Genomic DNA, 13,809 nt, shown 5'->3' with positions numbered 1-13,809 from the left:
CAAGTATATGTGATATTCTGAAGAAACATTTTTTTAAAAATAATAAAGCTACCTTTCTCCATTTAAGATTGTTTTTACCAGGTTTTGACATTATACCATCCTTGAAGATTTTCTACTAAGAGAATATTAGACTTGCTTAAGGTCACAAAACTAGTAACCGAAAAGACCTGTGGCTCAAACCTTCAGACATTTATAAACTTAAGATGGCCCACCCCATGGGACACTACGCTGGTCCATTACACTAAAGAGATTACGTTGATACAATGTGGAGAAGTGGCAAATATGAGATTTATATATTTTAAACATGCCACTAGTTTAATATGCTACCTTACATATCTATTTACTGCTATAAAAACAACTGGTAAATATACCTTCTGCTTCTACCCAAGATGTAGAATTTAATTAATACACAGTTTTGTTTTGTTTTTCTGTAACTCACAGCTTACTGTAAATGGCTGATGTGTGCAATAAAACCCACCCCAGCAATTACTTACAGATATATATTTTGGGTCAATTCATGTCTCTAAAGTTGTATTTTTAAAGATATCTAGCGTGTCATGTTGAAATTGCTCAGTCTACACATTAAAGACTCTTTTTAATAGATAACAACTAGAAAACTATGCTGGACTTCATACATTAAAGAAATCTCAACCAAAATATCTTAAAAACTTAAAATTACATAAGTATAAGACATACAAGAGAGTCACTAATCTCACCTTTTTTTTTTTTTCTTTTGTCTCACCCTCTCTTTAGAAAGGGGCACCTGGGTGGCTCAGTTAATGTCTGCCTTTGGCTCAGGTCATGATCCCTGGGTTCTGGGACTGAGTCTTGAGCTTGGTGGGGTATCTGCTTCTCCTTCTGCTCCTCTCCTCAACTTCTATGTGTGTGCACTCTCTCTCTCTCTCTCACTCTGCTCTCCCTCTCTCCCAAATAATTTTTTTTTAAAAAGGAAAGGAATATATGCTTTTTCCTAAAGCCTCCACAACACAAGTAATATATACACATAGCTAATGCAAAAATCTAAAAATATATAACTTTAATACCATACTTAACAAAATACATTTCTAAAAAAAGCCAGAATTTAAGAACCTTAACAAGAGAATTAAAAATCAAATCTAAAACAGGCATATCATGTCTTTATATTTATTATAAAATATTCCAAAATCAATCTGAGAATTACCAAAATTCCAAGAAAGCATAGCAGTCCTATATATCATAACCAAACTGACATACCAACTGAAGCTTCTAGGCTCAATTAGTCTTGCTGACCCAAGGAATCTGAGTAAAGGAAGGAGGTTCTTGACATAAACAGCAAAAAAAAAAAAAAAAAAAAAAGCAGGGACAGCAGATTAAAAGTTGTTATAAAAGTTATTATATCACATATAAACTCTAGTTTTCATGGATAAATTTTTTTCCTGAATTTTGAACTTCAAAGATTCCTCCCCAGCTCAGTTTCAAAAGTAAAATTAGAAGAAAAGTTAAAGAAAAAAATCCTCTGAGCTATAAAGTAGACAGCCACATGGCATAACCAATCACAGGATAGGTATTCAACTAACAGTTCAAACTAACAGTTCAAATCAAGCCTTTAGCTTTAACTGCTAACTTTATCCTCATTAATTTTAAGCATCCTTAATAAGTTGGCAAAAATATAAATTTTCAAATTCATACTGCCTTTCAAAATAGATATTAGCCAAAAAATAACTAGCACTATTTTAGCAAAATATACATGAAAATTAATCATTTATCTAAAGAAATCTGTGTCAGCCACATTTAAACTACTTAAGTTGAAACTTCATTTTATGAATTACAGTAAAAATTTATCAAGTGAAAATGAACATTTTATAAATTTTACTATGATTTTTAAAATGTGAATACAATAGTGAAGAAAACATTAATTTTTAAGGTATCAAAATGCTTTTATAGAAATCACATTAGATCTTTATGGCATTCCTTAAATTACATGGTATTAAATTCCTGATTTGTTAGTTCAATTGAGTATGGTATGCTTAGACCACAGAGGCCAAGTCAATGAAAGTTTTTTACTGGCAGCTCATTTTATTAACAGACTGCACTATTTTCCACATGGTTGGAAACTGAGAAGGATGATTCAAAAGTGTATGGATTTAGAAGTCTAACAGTATTTCAGAGTAAAAAGGTATAGATGGATCAATTCAATTCCATTTTAAGTTATTTTTATTAAAATATGAGGACACATTTTTATTTCTAGAAGTTAAATATATAATGTATAAAAAGCGTTGGCACTGGGTGTTTCACAACTTTTAGTAATACTGTGGAGGGCAGTACAGTTTTTAATTTATAATTAACAATAAATTTTTTAAATACTGTGTTGAACACAAAATTCTCGGAATTTAGGATAAAGATATCCACAATACAACCAAAATTCTTGTATGCCACTAATACACTGCTACTCCTTACATAAGTTTTTCTAAAAGCTTTCATCCAAAATGTGACAGTTTGAACATAGAGATCACATTTTCTTTCCTCAATTTTTTTTGTTTTTGCTTTACCAATGATAAGATAGTAAAATAAAATAAGACACAACCCAGCATTAATATACAAATCCAGACAGATTTTACAATTATTTCATTTATAGTTACAAACCCTCCTTAAAACATGTCTGTTTCCTAACAACAAAAATGACAGCATTAAAAATATGAGGCTTAATTTCAGTCCATAAATTCGGCATATTCTTATAATTGTTAACTCATAATACATCCAATATTATACATGTATATTCCAGATGTTGATATGTATTATAATCTTTGGCAATAATGCTCAAGTCCAATACTCCACCCTCTAAAGTGAAAATTAGCAAATAAGCAGTCCCTTAAACAGAAATTAAGGCGCTGCTAATTGCAGCACTAACAGATCTTTATGTCTATTATGGCATATAGGTGCAAAAAAAAAAAAAAAAAAAAACCAAATTTTTAAGAAGAAACCTTTAGATATGTACCCTGGAAAGAAGTCAATCATTACAGCTGAGGAGCTTTAATTCTGAAAATCTCTGAACTGAAGTTTGTCCAAAGGCGCAACTATACATTGTAGTGATTCCTGAAATGAAAATATCTTCCTATTATTCATGTAAGGAAAATCCTACCAACAGTGGGTATGTTATTTATATATTAGTGTACTTATACACTCAACATATCCTGCTTCCTGACTCTGACGCCATTCTCAAGCACAAAGTGGAACAGATCTGTAAAGAGAAGCCGAGTCTTGAAAAGCTCCTCCGGGTATTCCATCGGCAATATCGGCCTGTGTTACAATCATCGTATATTATAAAGGCTATAAATTACTTGTCAAGAATAGAAAGGGAGAGCTTAAAAGAAACTTCAACATTAACCAAATTCACAGAGGAGGAAACTGGTGCCCCAATTCACTGGTCCTGGCTTCCCAAGGATCTCAGAATTCGCATCAACGCCACGATTAAAGCCCGGATCTCCGGACTCCAGGTTTCGTGGTCCTTCCAGGACTCCAAAGAAAAGACGCTAAAAAGTTTGTAATTGAAACTACTTGACGTCAGGAAACACAGATACTATTGCGAGTATTACCTTCCGTGGCGGCCTGCGGCGCGAGGCGGGGCAGGGGGGTGGTAGGGGGTCAGTTATCTTGCCCGCACACCCGCAACCTTTCGCTGTTCAAACCCCTACACACAAGAGAGCACTTGGGGAATAAAGAGAAAGGGTCAAAGGCAGAGGAAAGTTCGAGGCTCATCCCCAGAACTCCGTGAAAACGACCGGATTGCCAAATCTCACCCAGCAGTCGGGACGCCCCGGACGTCGTCCCAAAGCCTCTAGAGGGGAACGCGCGAGCGCGACAACGGCCGGACACCCTCGACGTGTGGCGGTCGACGGACGCGGGGTTAGGAGAACATGGAGGGCAGCAGGTGGGAAGCAGCCGGAAGGCGGCGGGGGAGAGCGGAAATAAGGCAGAAAGAGGGAAGGGCGCCGGGGGGGCGGAGGGAGCCGCCGAGGGGCCCCCCCGACGGCCCGGGGACCTGGGAGCCAGACGCCTCGTACCACGCGGCGCAAAGGGTGACAGCGGGAGTTATCCAGTCAAAGATGCCCTCTGGGGCCAGGAAGCCCAGCCTCTGACACTAGCTCTCCCAAGGCTCGACGGGGCAGGGGAGTGAGAACGGCGAATCCGGCAGACACCGCCTCCAGCGGGGCGTGGGTCCCCACTGCGCATTTGGCGTGACAGTGTGTCGGGCAGGGCCTTTTGCGGCTGGGAGGCAGGGTCTCCAGCCGTTACCAGCGGTTTGGCAGTGACCCCGCTGTCCCCATCCCCTCCTCACCCCTTCTGGCCTTCAAATGTTGGTCCTAAATCCCTGAGACCAACGACCACAAACCGCCGCCACCGTTTCGGGGACCAGTCGGTCAGAGCGGAAGTCGCCGCAGGGGGAGGGGAGCCCACACGGAGGAGCTCGCGCGGTCCTCGCGCCTAGGTTTGTCTCCCAGCAGGCGCTGCGCGCAGTGGTCTAGACCTCCCCACGAGGAGTGGAACCTCAACCAATCAGTGACCAGCCCCGGGGAGGAGACAGGGAGGGGCGAGTGGGAGGGACCACAGGTTTTCATCTGAATGAGGCTCTCTGAGGGGACTAAAAGCGCGTGGAGCGACAAGCACTTTAACCAATTGGAATTAGGAGAGCAAGTTTTAGGGGTTGGTCGTACATGTAATGATGCCGAAAGAAAATTTTGTTAAGGTGTCGAGAATTCTGTTAAGGTGTTAAAAATCTGTTAAGGTGTTTGTTAAGGTGTTCAAAAACGAAGGCTACGATTTTGACATACTTCTGTTACTTCGGGGAAAATATGGATATATTGTCATGATTCTTCTCTTTTGACGGAGTTTTCAAGTCTTAAACTCCTAGTTTACACCATTTTTTAATAAAGGCGGAGGAGGATGGGGAGCTATGAGGCTGAACGGGCGGATTTGCAAATAAGACTAGACACATGAAAGTTAAATGGTTTAAATGCCTAGGAGAATGGGCTAAATCGGGGGAGACTTAGTAATAGGCCTGATTCCACCCCTAATCAGTTTGGGTGAGAAATGACAGTGTCGGAGCTGAAGAACCAGGTATTATGCTTGTGTAAAACCAACGTTCACAGGTACGGTTGTGCGTTATTCTACATACACGCCTTGAATTTTGCTTCCTTTGAAGATATTGCATGAGTTTAAATGGCAAAGAAAATAAAAACGGCTTTAGGAACTTAGTCTGTTGACTAATAGACTCAGAATAATAGGACTGGAAAGAACCTCCATCTCGTAGCTTCTGCTTTCACAAATGAGGGACTTGATAGCCAGAATAATCCACTGGGTTACACAAAGACCTAGGTGCCCAAATACCCAACGTCAAGGTGCTTTCTTCTACATTAACTAGTGATTTTAATTTGTCTCCCTATGTTCAGACACTAACAAATGTCTTACATTTTGTTAACAAGACATGCTTGTGTGCTTTTTATCCCTATTCTCGTAGTAGGAATTAGCAAGGACTTGGGAGTCTAATGGATCTGGACTCGAATCCATGTTACCATTTTCTGGTCGTGACATAATGGGGATTGGGAGGATTTTTTTTTTTTTTTTTAAGATTTATATTTGTGTATTTGTCAGAGAGAGAGAGAGCACAAGCAGGGGTAGCAGCAGCAGTCAGAAAGAAAAGGACGCTCCCCGTCCAGCAAGAACCCTGATACAGGGCTCCATCCCAGGACCGTGAGCTGAGCAGAAAGCGGCTTAACCGGCTTAACCAACTGAGCCACCCAGGTGTCCCAGGGATTGGGAGCATTAATGATAAATAATGTTAACAAATATTGAGCACTTGTTATGTTCCAGAAACAACTATAAGGTATTTTCACATAATAGTTCATTTAACTCTCATAATAACGTTGACAAAGGTACTTGCCCCATGTACCTGCATGTGTCAGATGGAGACACGCAGATAGATAGTTTAAGTTAGTTTGTTCAAGGTCATACAGCAGATAAGTGTATTTCCACTGTAAACCCTGCAGACATAACCACTATGCTATACGGTCTCAAAATGTGTCCAGAAACAAGTGGTGTAATGCCCAGAGCATGTTAAGTAGAAGCTTAACAAATACCTTCCTAAACTGTGTGTCCTTCAGTTCATGAACACCACCAATCTCACGTATATAGACTATATGCCTATATATAAAATAATAATAATAATAATAATAATAAAACCAACCAGAAAATCCAGACACAGAATGTAACTATTTGGCTGGGTTTTTTGTTTGTTTGTTTGCTTTTTAACATGTCAATTCTCTACCTAAAGAACTGCAAATATGGCAAGCTCTAGCATGTTGATTACTATTAGTGACTGCTCTTTCATTTCTCCTGAGATTACCCACATTATTTATTTTTATGTCAGTGCCATCTCAATTCTCAGTAATTAATTCTAACTACATGTGTTTAAGGTCTAACTACATGTGTTTTAGCTGAAATTGTGTTAAAACATATTAGTCTGAAAAATTCAAACTAAAATATTTCTAGGAGTTGCTGTAAGATCCTTAAAGCCTCACTAGGTGGAGATGTCATCTTGTGAGGTGCAAAAGATAGTTCCTGGAAAAGCCTCAAGGGTTATTTTACATTTCTAGCTTCCTTTTTTCCTTTGCCAGACACCCTCTCCCAGCCCCATATAAAGAAAAACAAATAAACAAAGGCTTCTCAACAGGCATTAGGCCATTAGAACCTTGCTTTGATGAAGACAATGCTATTTGAAGACCCTTGTGGTATTTACATTGTGTGTCCTTTTGGTCAGATTTCTTCTAAAATTTTTTACTATCCAAAATCTATTAATAGATGTATTTTTCAAATGCTATAAAACTATTTTCTCTGTATATAAAAGTAAGACTTTCTCAAGTCTCTTTGAAAAGAGAATCTTAAATACCTTTACCAACTAGAATTCTTTTTCAGGAATAAATTCCAAATTAGGGCTTTCAAGTTCATGAGAAAAGGAGATCCAAATTAATAGGAAGAATGAAGGATGAAAATAAGTGATATGGAGGTATATTTTACTGAAAAGAAGCCTAAAGTTGAATAAGTAAAGGAAAAAATAGAAAGGGAGCTCTCTGCATGACTTTGGGACCTGGGAAGAAAAAGTTATCAGTAAAATCAATTCAATCAAAAAATTGAAAGGGATACAAAAAATATAGTTGGTTCAAGTAGTCTAGATATCATGTATGTGTGGTTTTTCTCATATGAAATGCAATTTTTTAGAATAAATATTTTCATATAACTTCTGTAAAATACGAACCCCCCAAAGAGGAAGAAAAGCAATAAGAAGTCTGTATTAATGCTTAAAATCCAACTTAGTCCTAATAAAAGAAATGAGGAGTGAATACTTTCATACAAAAAAAAAAGAGCACTGTATAGTGTTAGAGCTTACTCCCTCCATATCAGGCAGTGATAGCACAGATCCCCCAAAAACATGCCAACTATTTGCTTTTTTACAGAATTAATGATCTTTCTACAGGACACAGCTTGGGAGCTAAGGACCATCCTTTAATCAGGTGACTCTCCAATCTAAATGATATCTCAAAACGCTCTCAGAAGTGTGGGGGCTTTAAAAAAAAAAAATCTCAGAGTAAATATGTTTACTCACTTCAACTCACTGATCCTCATTTGAGGCTTTCTGCTTAACAGATTAATTTGAACTTTTGATGTCTCTGGGATGTAAATGTCAGCACCAAGATGATTATAAGGTGGAAAAGTGCTTTGACCGGTTAAGGTGATAGGCTATCCCGAGCCATCTTTTCATTCAGTCAGTGTACTTCCCATGATTAGCAAACTATCCTCCCAAGACAACAGATTAGAAATGGGAATCTTTGTACATAATTTAATGGTCTATACAGGGACCAAATTTGTAACTAAGGCCTCAGTTAACATAGGTGCTAACTAAAGGAAGCAATACTAAAACCAACCTTTGCTGATTGCTATTAGTTGTTAGTTAACAACAGGATTCAGTCATCCAGTTGTTGTTTTTTTTTAAAATCAATTACAATATTAGAAATAGTGCTTGACGATCCCATAAAAATCATCTTTTCCCCGCTTTGAGAAACAGACTTACCTCATATGAAATAACCAATAAATACGTTAAAAATAACTTCCTCTCTCTTCCTTTTTTTTTTTTTTTTTTTTTTTTTTTTTAGTAGGCTCCACACCCAATGCAGAGTCCAGTGTGGAGCCCAACCCAGGGCTTGAACTTATGACTCTGGGCTTGAACTCATGACCCTGGGATCAAGACCTGAGCTGAGATCCAGAGTCAGATGCTTAACTGACTGAGCTACCCAGGCATCCCTAAAAAATAACTTTCTGATTAAAAACTTAAATACTTGGTTAGGGAGAAAGTATGATGAACTCTTTCCTGTCTTACCTCACTGAAGAATCTTCTTTAAGTCACAAATTACAGTGGAACTAGAGCCGACAGACACCATAGCAGTTGTTCAGCTGGAAGAGCCAGAATGACTTGTCCCAAATCAGAGCCAGTTAATAGCAATACTGGATCTCCAGCTTCTCTCTCCTGACTTTCAGTCCTAAAACCTGGCTCTCAGAGAAACTTTTAAATTGTGCTTTAAATTACACAGTGGTTTAAAAAACCCTATCACAGATATATTCAACGAAGAATATTATTTTGGCCGAGGACAACCAGGTCAGCTTTGGCTCAGAGATATTAGTACTCCTGGCCATAAAGGATGTGTGAAGTAGTTTCTTGGGGATTGACATTTCTTTCTTCAGAATCCATGGGTGGTGCCCTCCCAAAGTGACTGCAGCTATGTCTATCTAACTCAGTTATTGTCTTAGCAAAAGAAGCAGAGGGAGACTGCCCCTCTTTGCTTGTGAGAGTGTTTTGCATTTTCTCAAATGCAGGGACTAGAGAGTCCATGGAACTCAAAGGGGAAAGTAGAAAACCATTACAATCCACAATCCAGTCAGTCAATGTTCTACGTTAAAGCATCAGATCTTTCTAACAAGTTATTATGTTTGTTTTAATTTGCATTGATCTGCTTATACATACAATTTCTAGGGCATCATTGAAATCACTGACCTTTTATGTTTTGCCAATTTTTAACTATTCCATTCCAATCCTCATTCTTAATAAATGGGATACTTTTCCTTTTCATCTCAACCCACATCTTAGCCACCACTGAATTGCCAAGCCCTTGCAAGTTAAAAAAAAAAACAATCTACATTTTGTTCTATCAAAATAATATATTTAAATAAACAACTACAAAGTATAATTCTGATTTTCATTAGGACTGCCCTGTGTATATGGGGCAGGCTAACCAGACTGGATTAGAACTGTTTCTTTGGTTCCATACAGTAGCCCCGTGTAACCCAGAAATAGGGCTTTACTACTACAATAACTAAGAGAGGAAGTCTGTAGTATGTGTTTAGAAGGCTGGGAAGTGGGTGAGTAGTATTTACATCAATTAGTTAGATGTGTAGAAGTAAAGACGAAGTAGGTGTAGAATAACCATAAGGTCTAAATTGATAAGGACTGCTTTAAGAACAAATATTAATAGCATTACATCATACTAAAATTTTACACAGGTTTGTTTTTCTTACTACTTATTCACTACATGCATGGTTAAATATCTTAGTTTATCTTTGTAGCAAAGCCTGTTTTTATATACATCTTATATCTAGGATGGTATTAAAAAAAGAAAAAAAGCACTGGAATCAGAGCCAAAAAATCTATATGCCAATTTCAGCTCTTCTTTTTCCAGTTGTGTATGGCCTTGGTCAACTCACTTAATGTCTCCGAGCTTCAGTTTTCGCAGCTGTCTCAGAGGTGGGTCGTTTACCAGGAGAGAGCAATGAAAATACGAAGCCTTATAGGGCCCATTTCTTTTGTGGGATGTGAGTTTTTTTTTTTTTTTTAAGATTTTGTTTATTTATTTGACAGAGAGAAATCACAAGCAGATGGAGAGGCAGGCAGAGAGAGAGAGAGGAAAGCAGGCTCCCCGCTGAGCAGGGAGCCTGATGCGGGACTCAATCCCAGGACCCTGAGATCATGACCTGAGCCAAAGGCAGCGGCTCAACCCACTGAGCCACCCAGGCGCCCCATGGGATGTGAGATTTTAAGTGTCTTTTTTTGATTTGTTTGTTGTGTATTATTGTAATTTTAGAAATTTAAAAATAGACATTTAACAAGTTAGATGCAATGTACTTTCTCACAACTCAGAATTGATTGCTGTTAACAACCAGTCATGTTGGCTTTCATTCTTCTTTTCTTGAAAAAAAGTGTACGCCCATGCACACATATGATAAAAATTGAATCTCCTTTGGCCTCCCATTTATTCCCTTTGCCCATTGATAGGTTCATTTATTCAGTATACGTTTATGGAATGCCTACTACATATCAGGCATAATGCTAATGCTAGGGTGGGGATTCATGGTGAACGAGGCAGACAAAAATCCTTGCCTTCACTTTAGTATAGTCACACTGACTTCCTGATTGTTCTTGACTATAGGAGGCCAACTTCTGCCTCAGGGCCATTACTCTTGCTATTCCATAATCCTGGAATTGCTTCCTACACATGGTCAAGTGATGGGCTATTTCTTCTTCTTTGAGGCTTTATTGAAATTCCCTTCTCAGTAAGACCCTCCAAGGCCATACTATGTAAATTACATCTTTTTCCCCAACACTCATACAAGCTATATCTATCTCTCTCTGCTTAGTTTTTCTCCATTGTGCTTCTCACCATCTACCTATCCATAATCTTGCCATTATCTGTCCTCCTAAAATATAGGATCCAAGAAAGCAGAGATTTTTGCCCATTTTATGTCTTGCCCACCTCCAGTGCTTAGCATAGTGCCCCTAACAATTATTTGTCAAGTGACACAAAGGAATGAGTAGGAGTTTAAAAATTAGGAGCAGCTAATTTCTTCTCAAATTTGAATGCTTAAAGTGATCAAAAGAAAACTATAATTCCTATATGATTTACCAAATTACTAAAATGTTGATGGACATTATCTCCATCTCCCTGCTTTGATAGAAAAACTAAAGTACTTACTTGCAAAATATGAGTGAAATGATTTTCATAATGTCAGGGTTTAGAAAAATTATATCTAAAGTATTTTGAGACTGATAAAAATGGAACTCTGAGGGGTGCCTTGGTGGCTCAGTTGGTTAAACAACTGCCTTGGGCTCAGTTCATTATCAGGGTCCTGGGATCAAGCCCCATGTCAGGCTCCCTGCTCAGTGAGAAGCCTGCTTCTCCCTCTCCCTCTTCCCTTGCTTGTATTCTCTCACTGTTCTCTCTGCCAAATAAATAAATAAATTAAATCTTAAAAAATAATGGGACTCAAAAATTCATTTTTGCACAATTTAAGCTGCTCTGTTTTGTTTTGGTTTTTTTTAATCCCTGGATTTGAAATTACCGTAAAAGCTGAAATTACTGTAAACCCCAAAGGAAATTTTACTGTCAGCCTTCTTGTTGGCCTCTAGAAGTAGACTTAGCTAGCCCAATAAAGGACTCCAACTGCATGCATCACTTCAAGAGTAGTTCAAGGACATGAGCAACACTGTTCAATAAATATTTGTCTACAACCTACTACTCTCTAAGCACTTGTGAAGTCTAATGAGTTCCACTTCAAAAATAATTTTTTTTGTTAGTCACAGTAATAAAGCGGAAATACAATGGGCTTTGGAATGAGATAGTTCAAATCCTGGCAGTGTAAGTTTGGACATAAATTATTTAGCCTCCCAATGTCTCCATTTTCATATCAATTACACATACAACAATACTGGCTGTCTTGGACATTTGTAGTCTAGCTTAAATAAGGTTCTCTATCAGTCAGGATGAACTGAGTTATGCTGCACTAAGAAATAACCCCACAAATCTCAGCGGAAAGTAACAGAGGCTTATTTCTCTCTTGAGAGAAATGCAATTGCCCATGTGAGATGGTCCTTTACTTTAGGAACCCAGACAGATGGAGAACGGCTGGCTATTACACTGCAGGCCACCATGGCAGAGGAAAAGGACCCTCCCACGTGGGCATTCGCATGCCAGATTTCAAACTGACACATATCCTTCCAATCACATCACATTAATAGCAGCTGGTCACATGGAATCACCCACAAAGGGGCCTGAGAAGTATAATTCTAGGGACCCAGAACATTAACACCTGCTTTGGTTGAACAGCAAAATCAATGACATGGTAAATGTAAACTGTTTAGTGTAACATCCATCTTGGGTCTGTCTGTTTCCTCTAGGTGGCTTCCTGTATGCCTTCCTGTTTATTAAGTAGATACCCATGTTTCAAAAACAGTGTCTTTGAATTCACAAACTGTGTTCAGTACAACGCTTGAATTAGAAAATGCTCCATGAAAAAAGTTATGTGACCAAATTAATTTGATAAACACCACCTACTACATCCCTTCTTAAAAATTCTAATTGTGTAGTAGCTTATTAGAAGTTTAGAGATGTCCTCTGGTAAAGATAACTCTTTACTTCTGTTTAACGCAAGGTTTAACAAACTAATTATTTTTATTTTTTATTTATTTATTTATTTATTTTATTTTATCCAACAGACAGAGATCACAAGCAGGCAGAGAGATAGGCAGAGAGAGAGAAGGAAGCAGGCTTTCTGCTGAGCAGAGAGTCCGATTCAGGGCCAATTCCAGAACCCTGGGATCACGACCCAAGCCAAAGGCAGAGGCTTTAACCCACTGAGCCACCCAGGCGCCACAACAAACTTATTTAACTACCAAACAGCTTCAGATGGTTGGAAAATGCTACTCCAATGACTGTAAATTTAACCTCACTAAATTTCCACATGACAATGAAAAGGTCTTAGCATTTAAAAACAAAATGTCTTATTCTGAAACTTAATATAGATTTCCTAGTGTATTAGTTGTTTAAAGTAGTTCTCTATCAGTATATCAGTAAAAGGATGTTAATTACTTTGTTCAACAACTATTTATTGAGAATTTAATTCTACCTCCAGTACTACCAAAACTAACACTACTATTCACATTTATTGAACATCTCCTACATGCCAAATCAATATTTGACCCTCGAGATACAAAACTGAAAAAGGCAGAGAAGATCTTTGCCTTGATGGTGGTCATGGTCTAGAAGAGGAATATCAGTCAGCATGCTTCTGAACACTTTGCATGTGTTAATGCCTTAAATTCTCCTGACAACCCTTAAAGTTGGCATTATTATTGATTTCATTGTACAGATGAGAAAAAGAGAAGTTGCACAGCTAGCAAAGTGTCCAAAATTCAAAGACTGATTAAATAAATTGTAAAACATCCATATGGTGGAGTATTTGACAGTCACTAAAACTTCTGTTGTGGAAGAATATTCAGGAGGGGGAAAATACTGCTTATGATTCTAAAAGGAGAGTCCATTTTTACTAAAAGTAGAATATTCTTATGAAATATTAAGAGAAGGATTAAAATAAAGTATTTTTTTCACTTCATTCTGCTATCTTGAACAATGTAATAGAATTCTTTCTTAAAAAGAAAAAAGATAATGTGATTTTTAAGGGAAGATAAATCAGGTAACTTACTTGTATTCCTGCACTGTGGTGCCAGCTATGAATATGTCTGGGGTTCAGAAGAGGCTGGCCTCCAGCATCAGCTGTTATGGCAAGAAGAGGCTCTGATTGGACTCCAATAAGGCCAGTGAAATAGTTAGTACCAACTCCGGTTGGCAGATCTGGAAGCTAACCATGTGCAAGCCTGTGACCGCCCATTCCTGGGCTTGATGCCAGAAAAGGACAGCCATCTGTCTGGGCATAGGTAAGCCAAAGGGTACTGGT

At 38.2% G+C, this 13,809-nt stretch overlaps 1 protein-coding gene across 2 annotated transcripts in view; it reads right to left on the bottom strand.

Annotated features, from left to right (window-relative positions):
• RBM46 (RNA binding motif protein 46) overlaps positions 1 to 4,483 on the bottom strand; it is a 51,780-nt gene extending 47,297 nt beyond the window's left edge. The window contains exon 1 of one of the 2 annotated variants that reach the window (XM_004772021.3): positions 4,316 to 4,483. The gene's annotated coding sequence lies outside the window, so the exon portion shown is untranslated. The other variant, XM_004772019.3, reaches the window with a different exon arrangement.
• Positions 4,484 to 13,809: the final 9,326 nt, after the last annotated feature.

This window comes from Mustela putorius, unplaced genomic scaffold (genome assembly GCF_011764305.1).
Source record: "Mustela putorius furo isolate JIRA1106 unplaced genomic scaffold, ASM1176430v1.1 tig00000056_pilon_pilon_pilon, whole genome shotgun sequence".
Lineage (NCBI taxonomy): Eukaryota > Metazoa > Chordata > Mammalia > Carnivora > Mustelidae > Mustela > Mustela putorius.
This window is presented reverse-complemented; position numbering and strand designations above follow the sequence as displayed.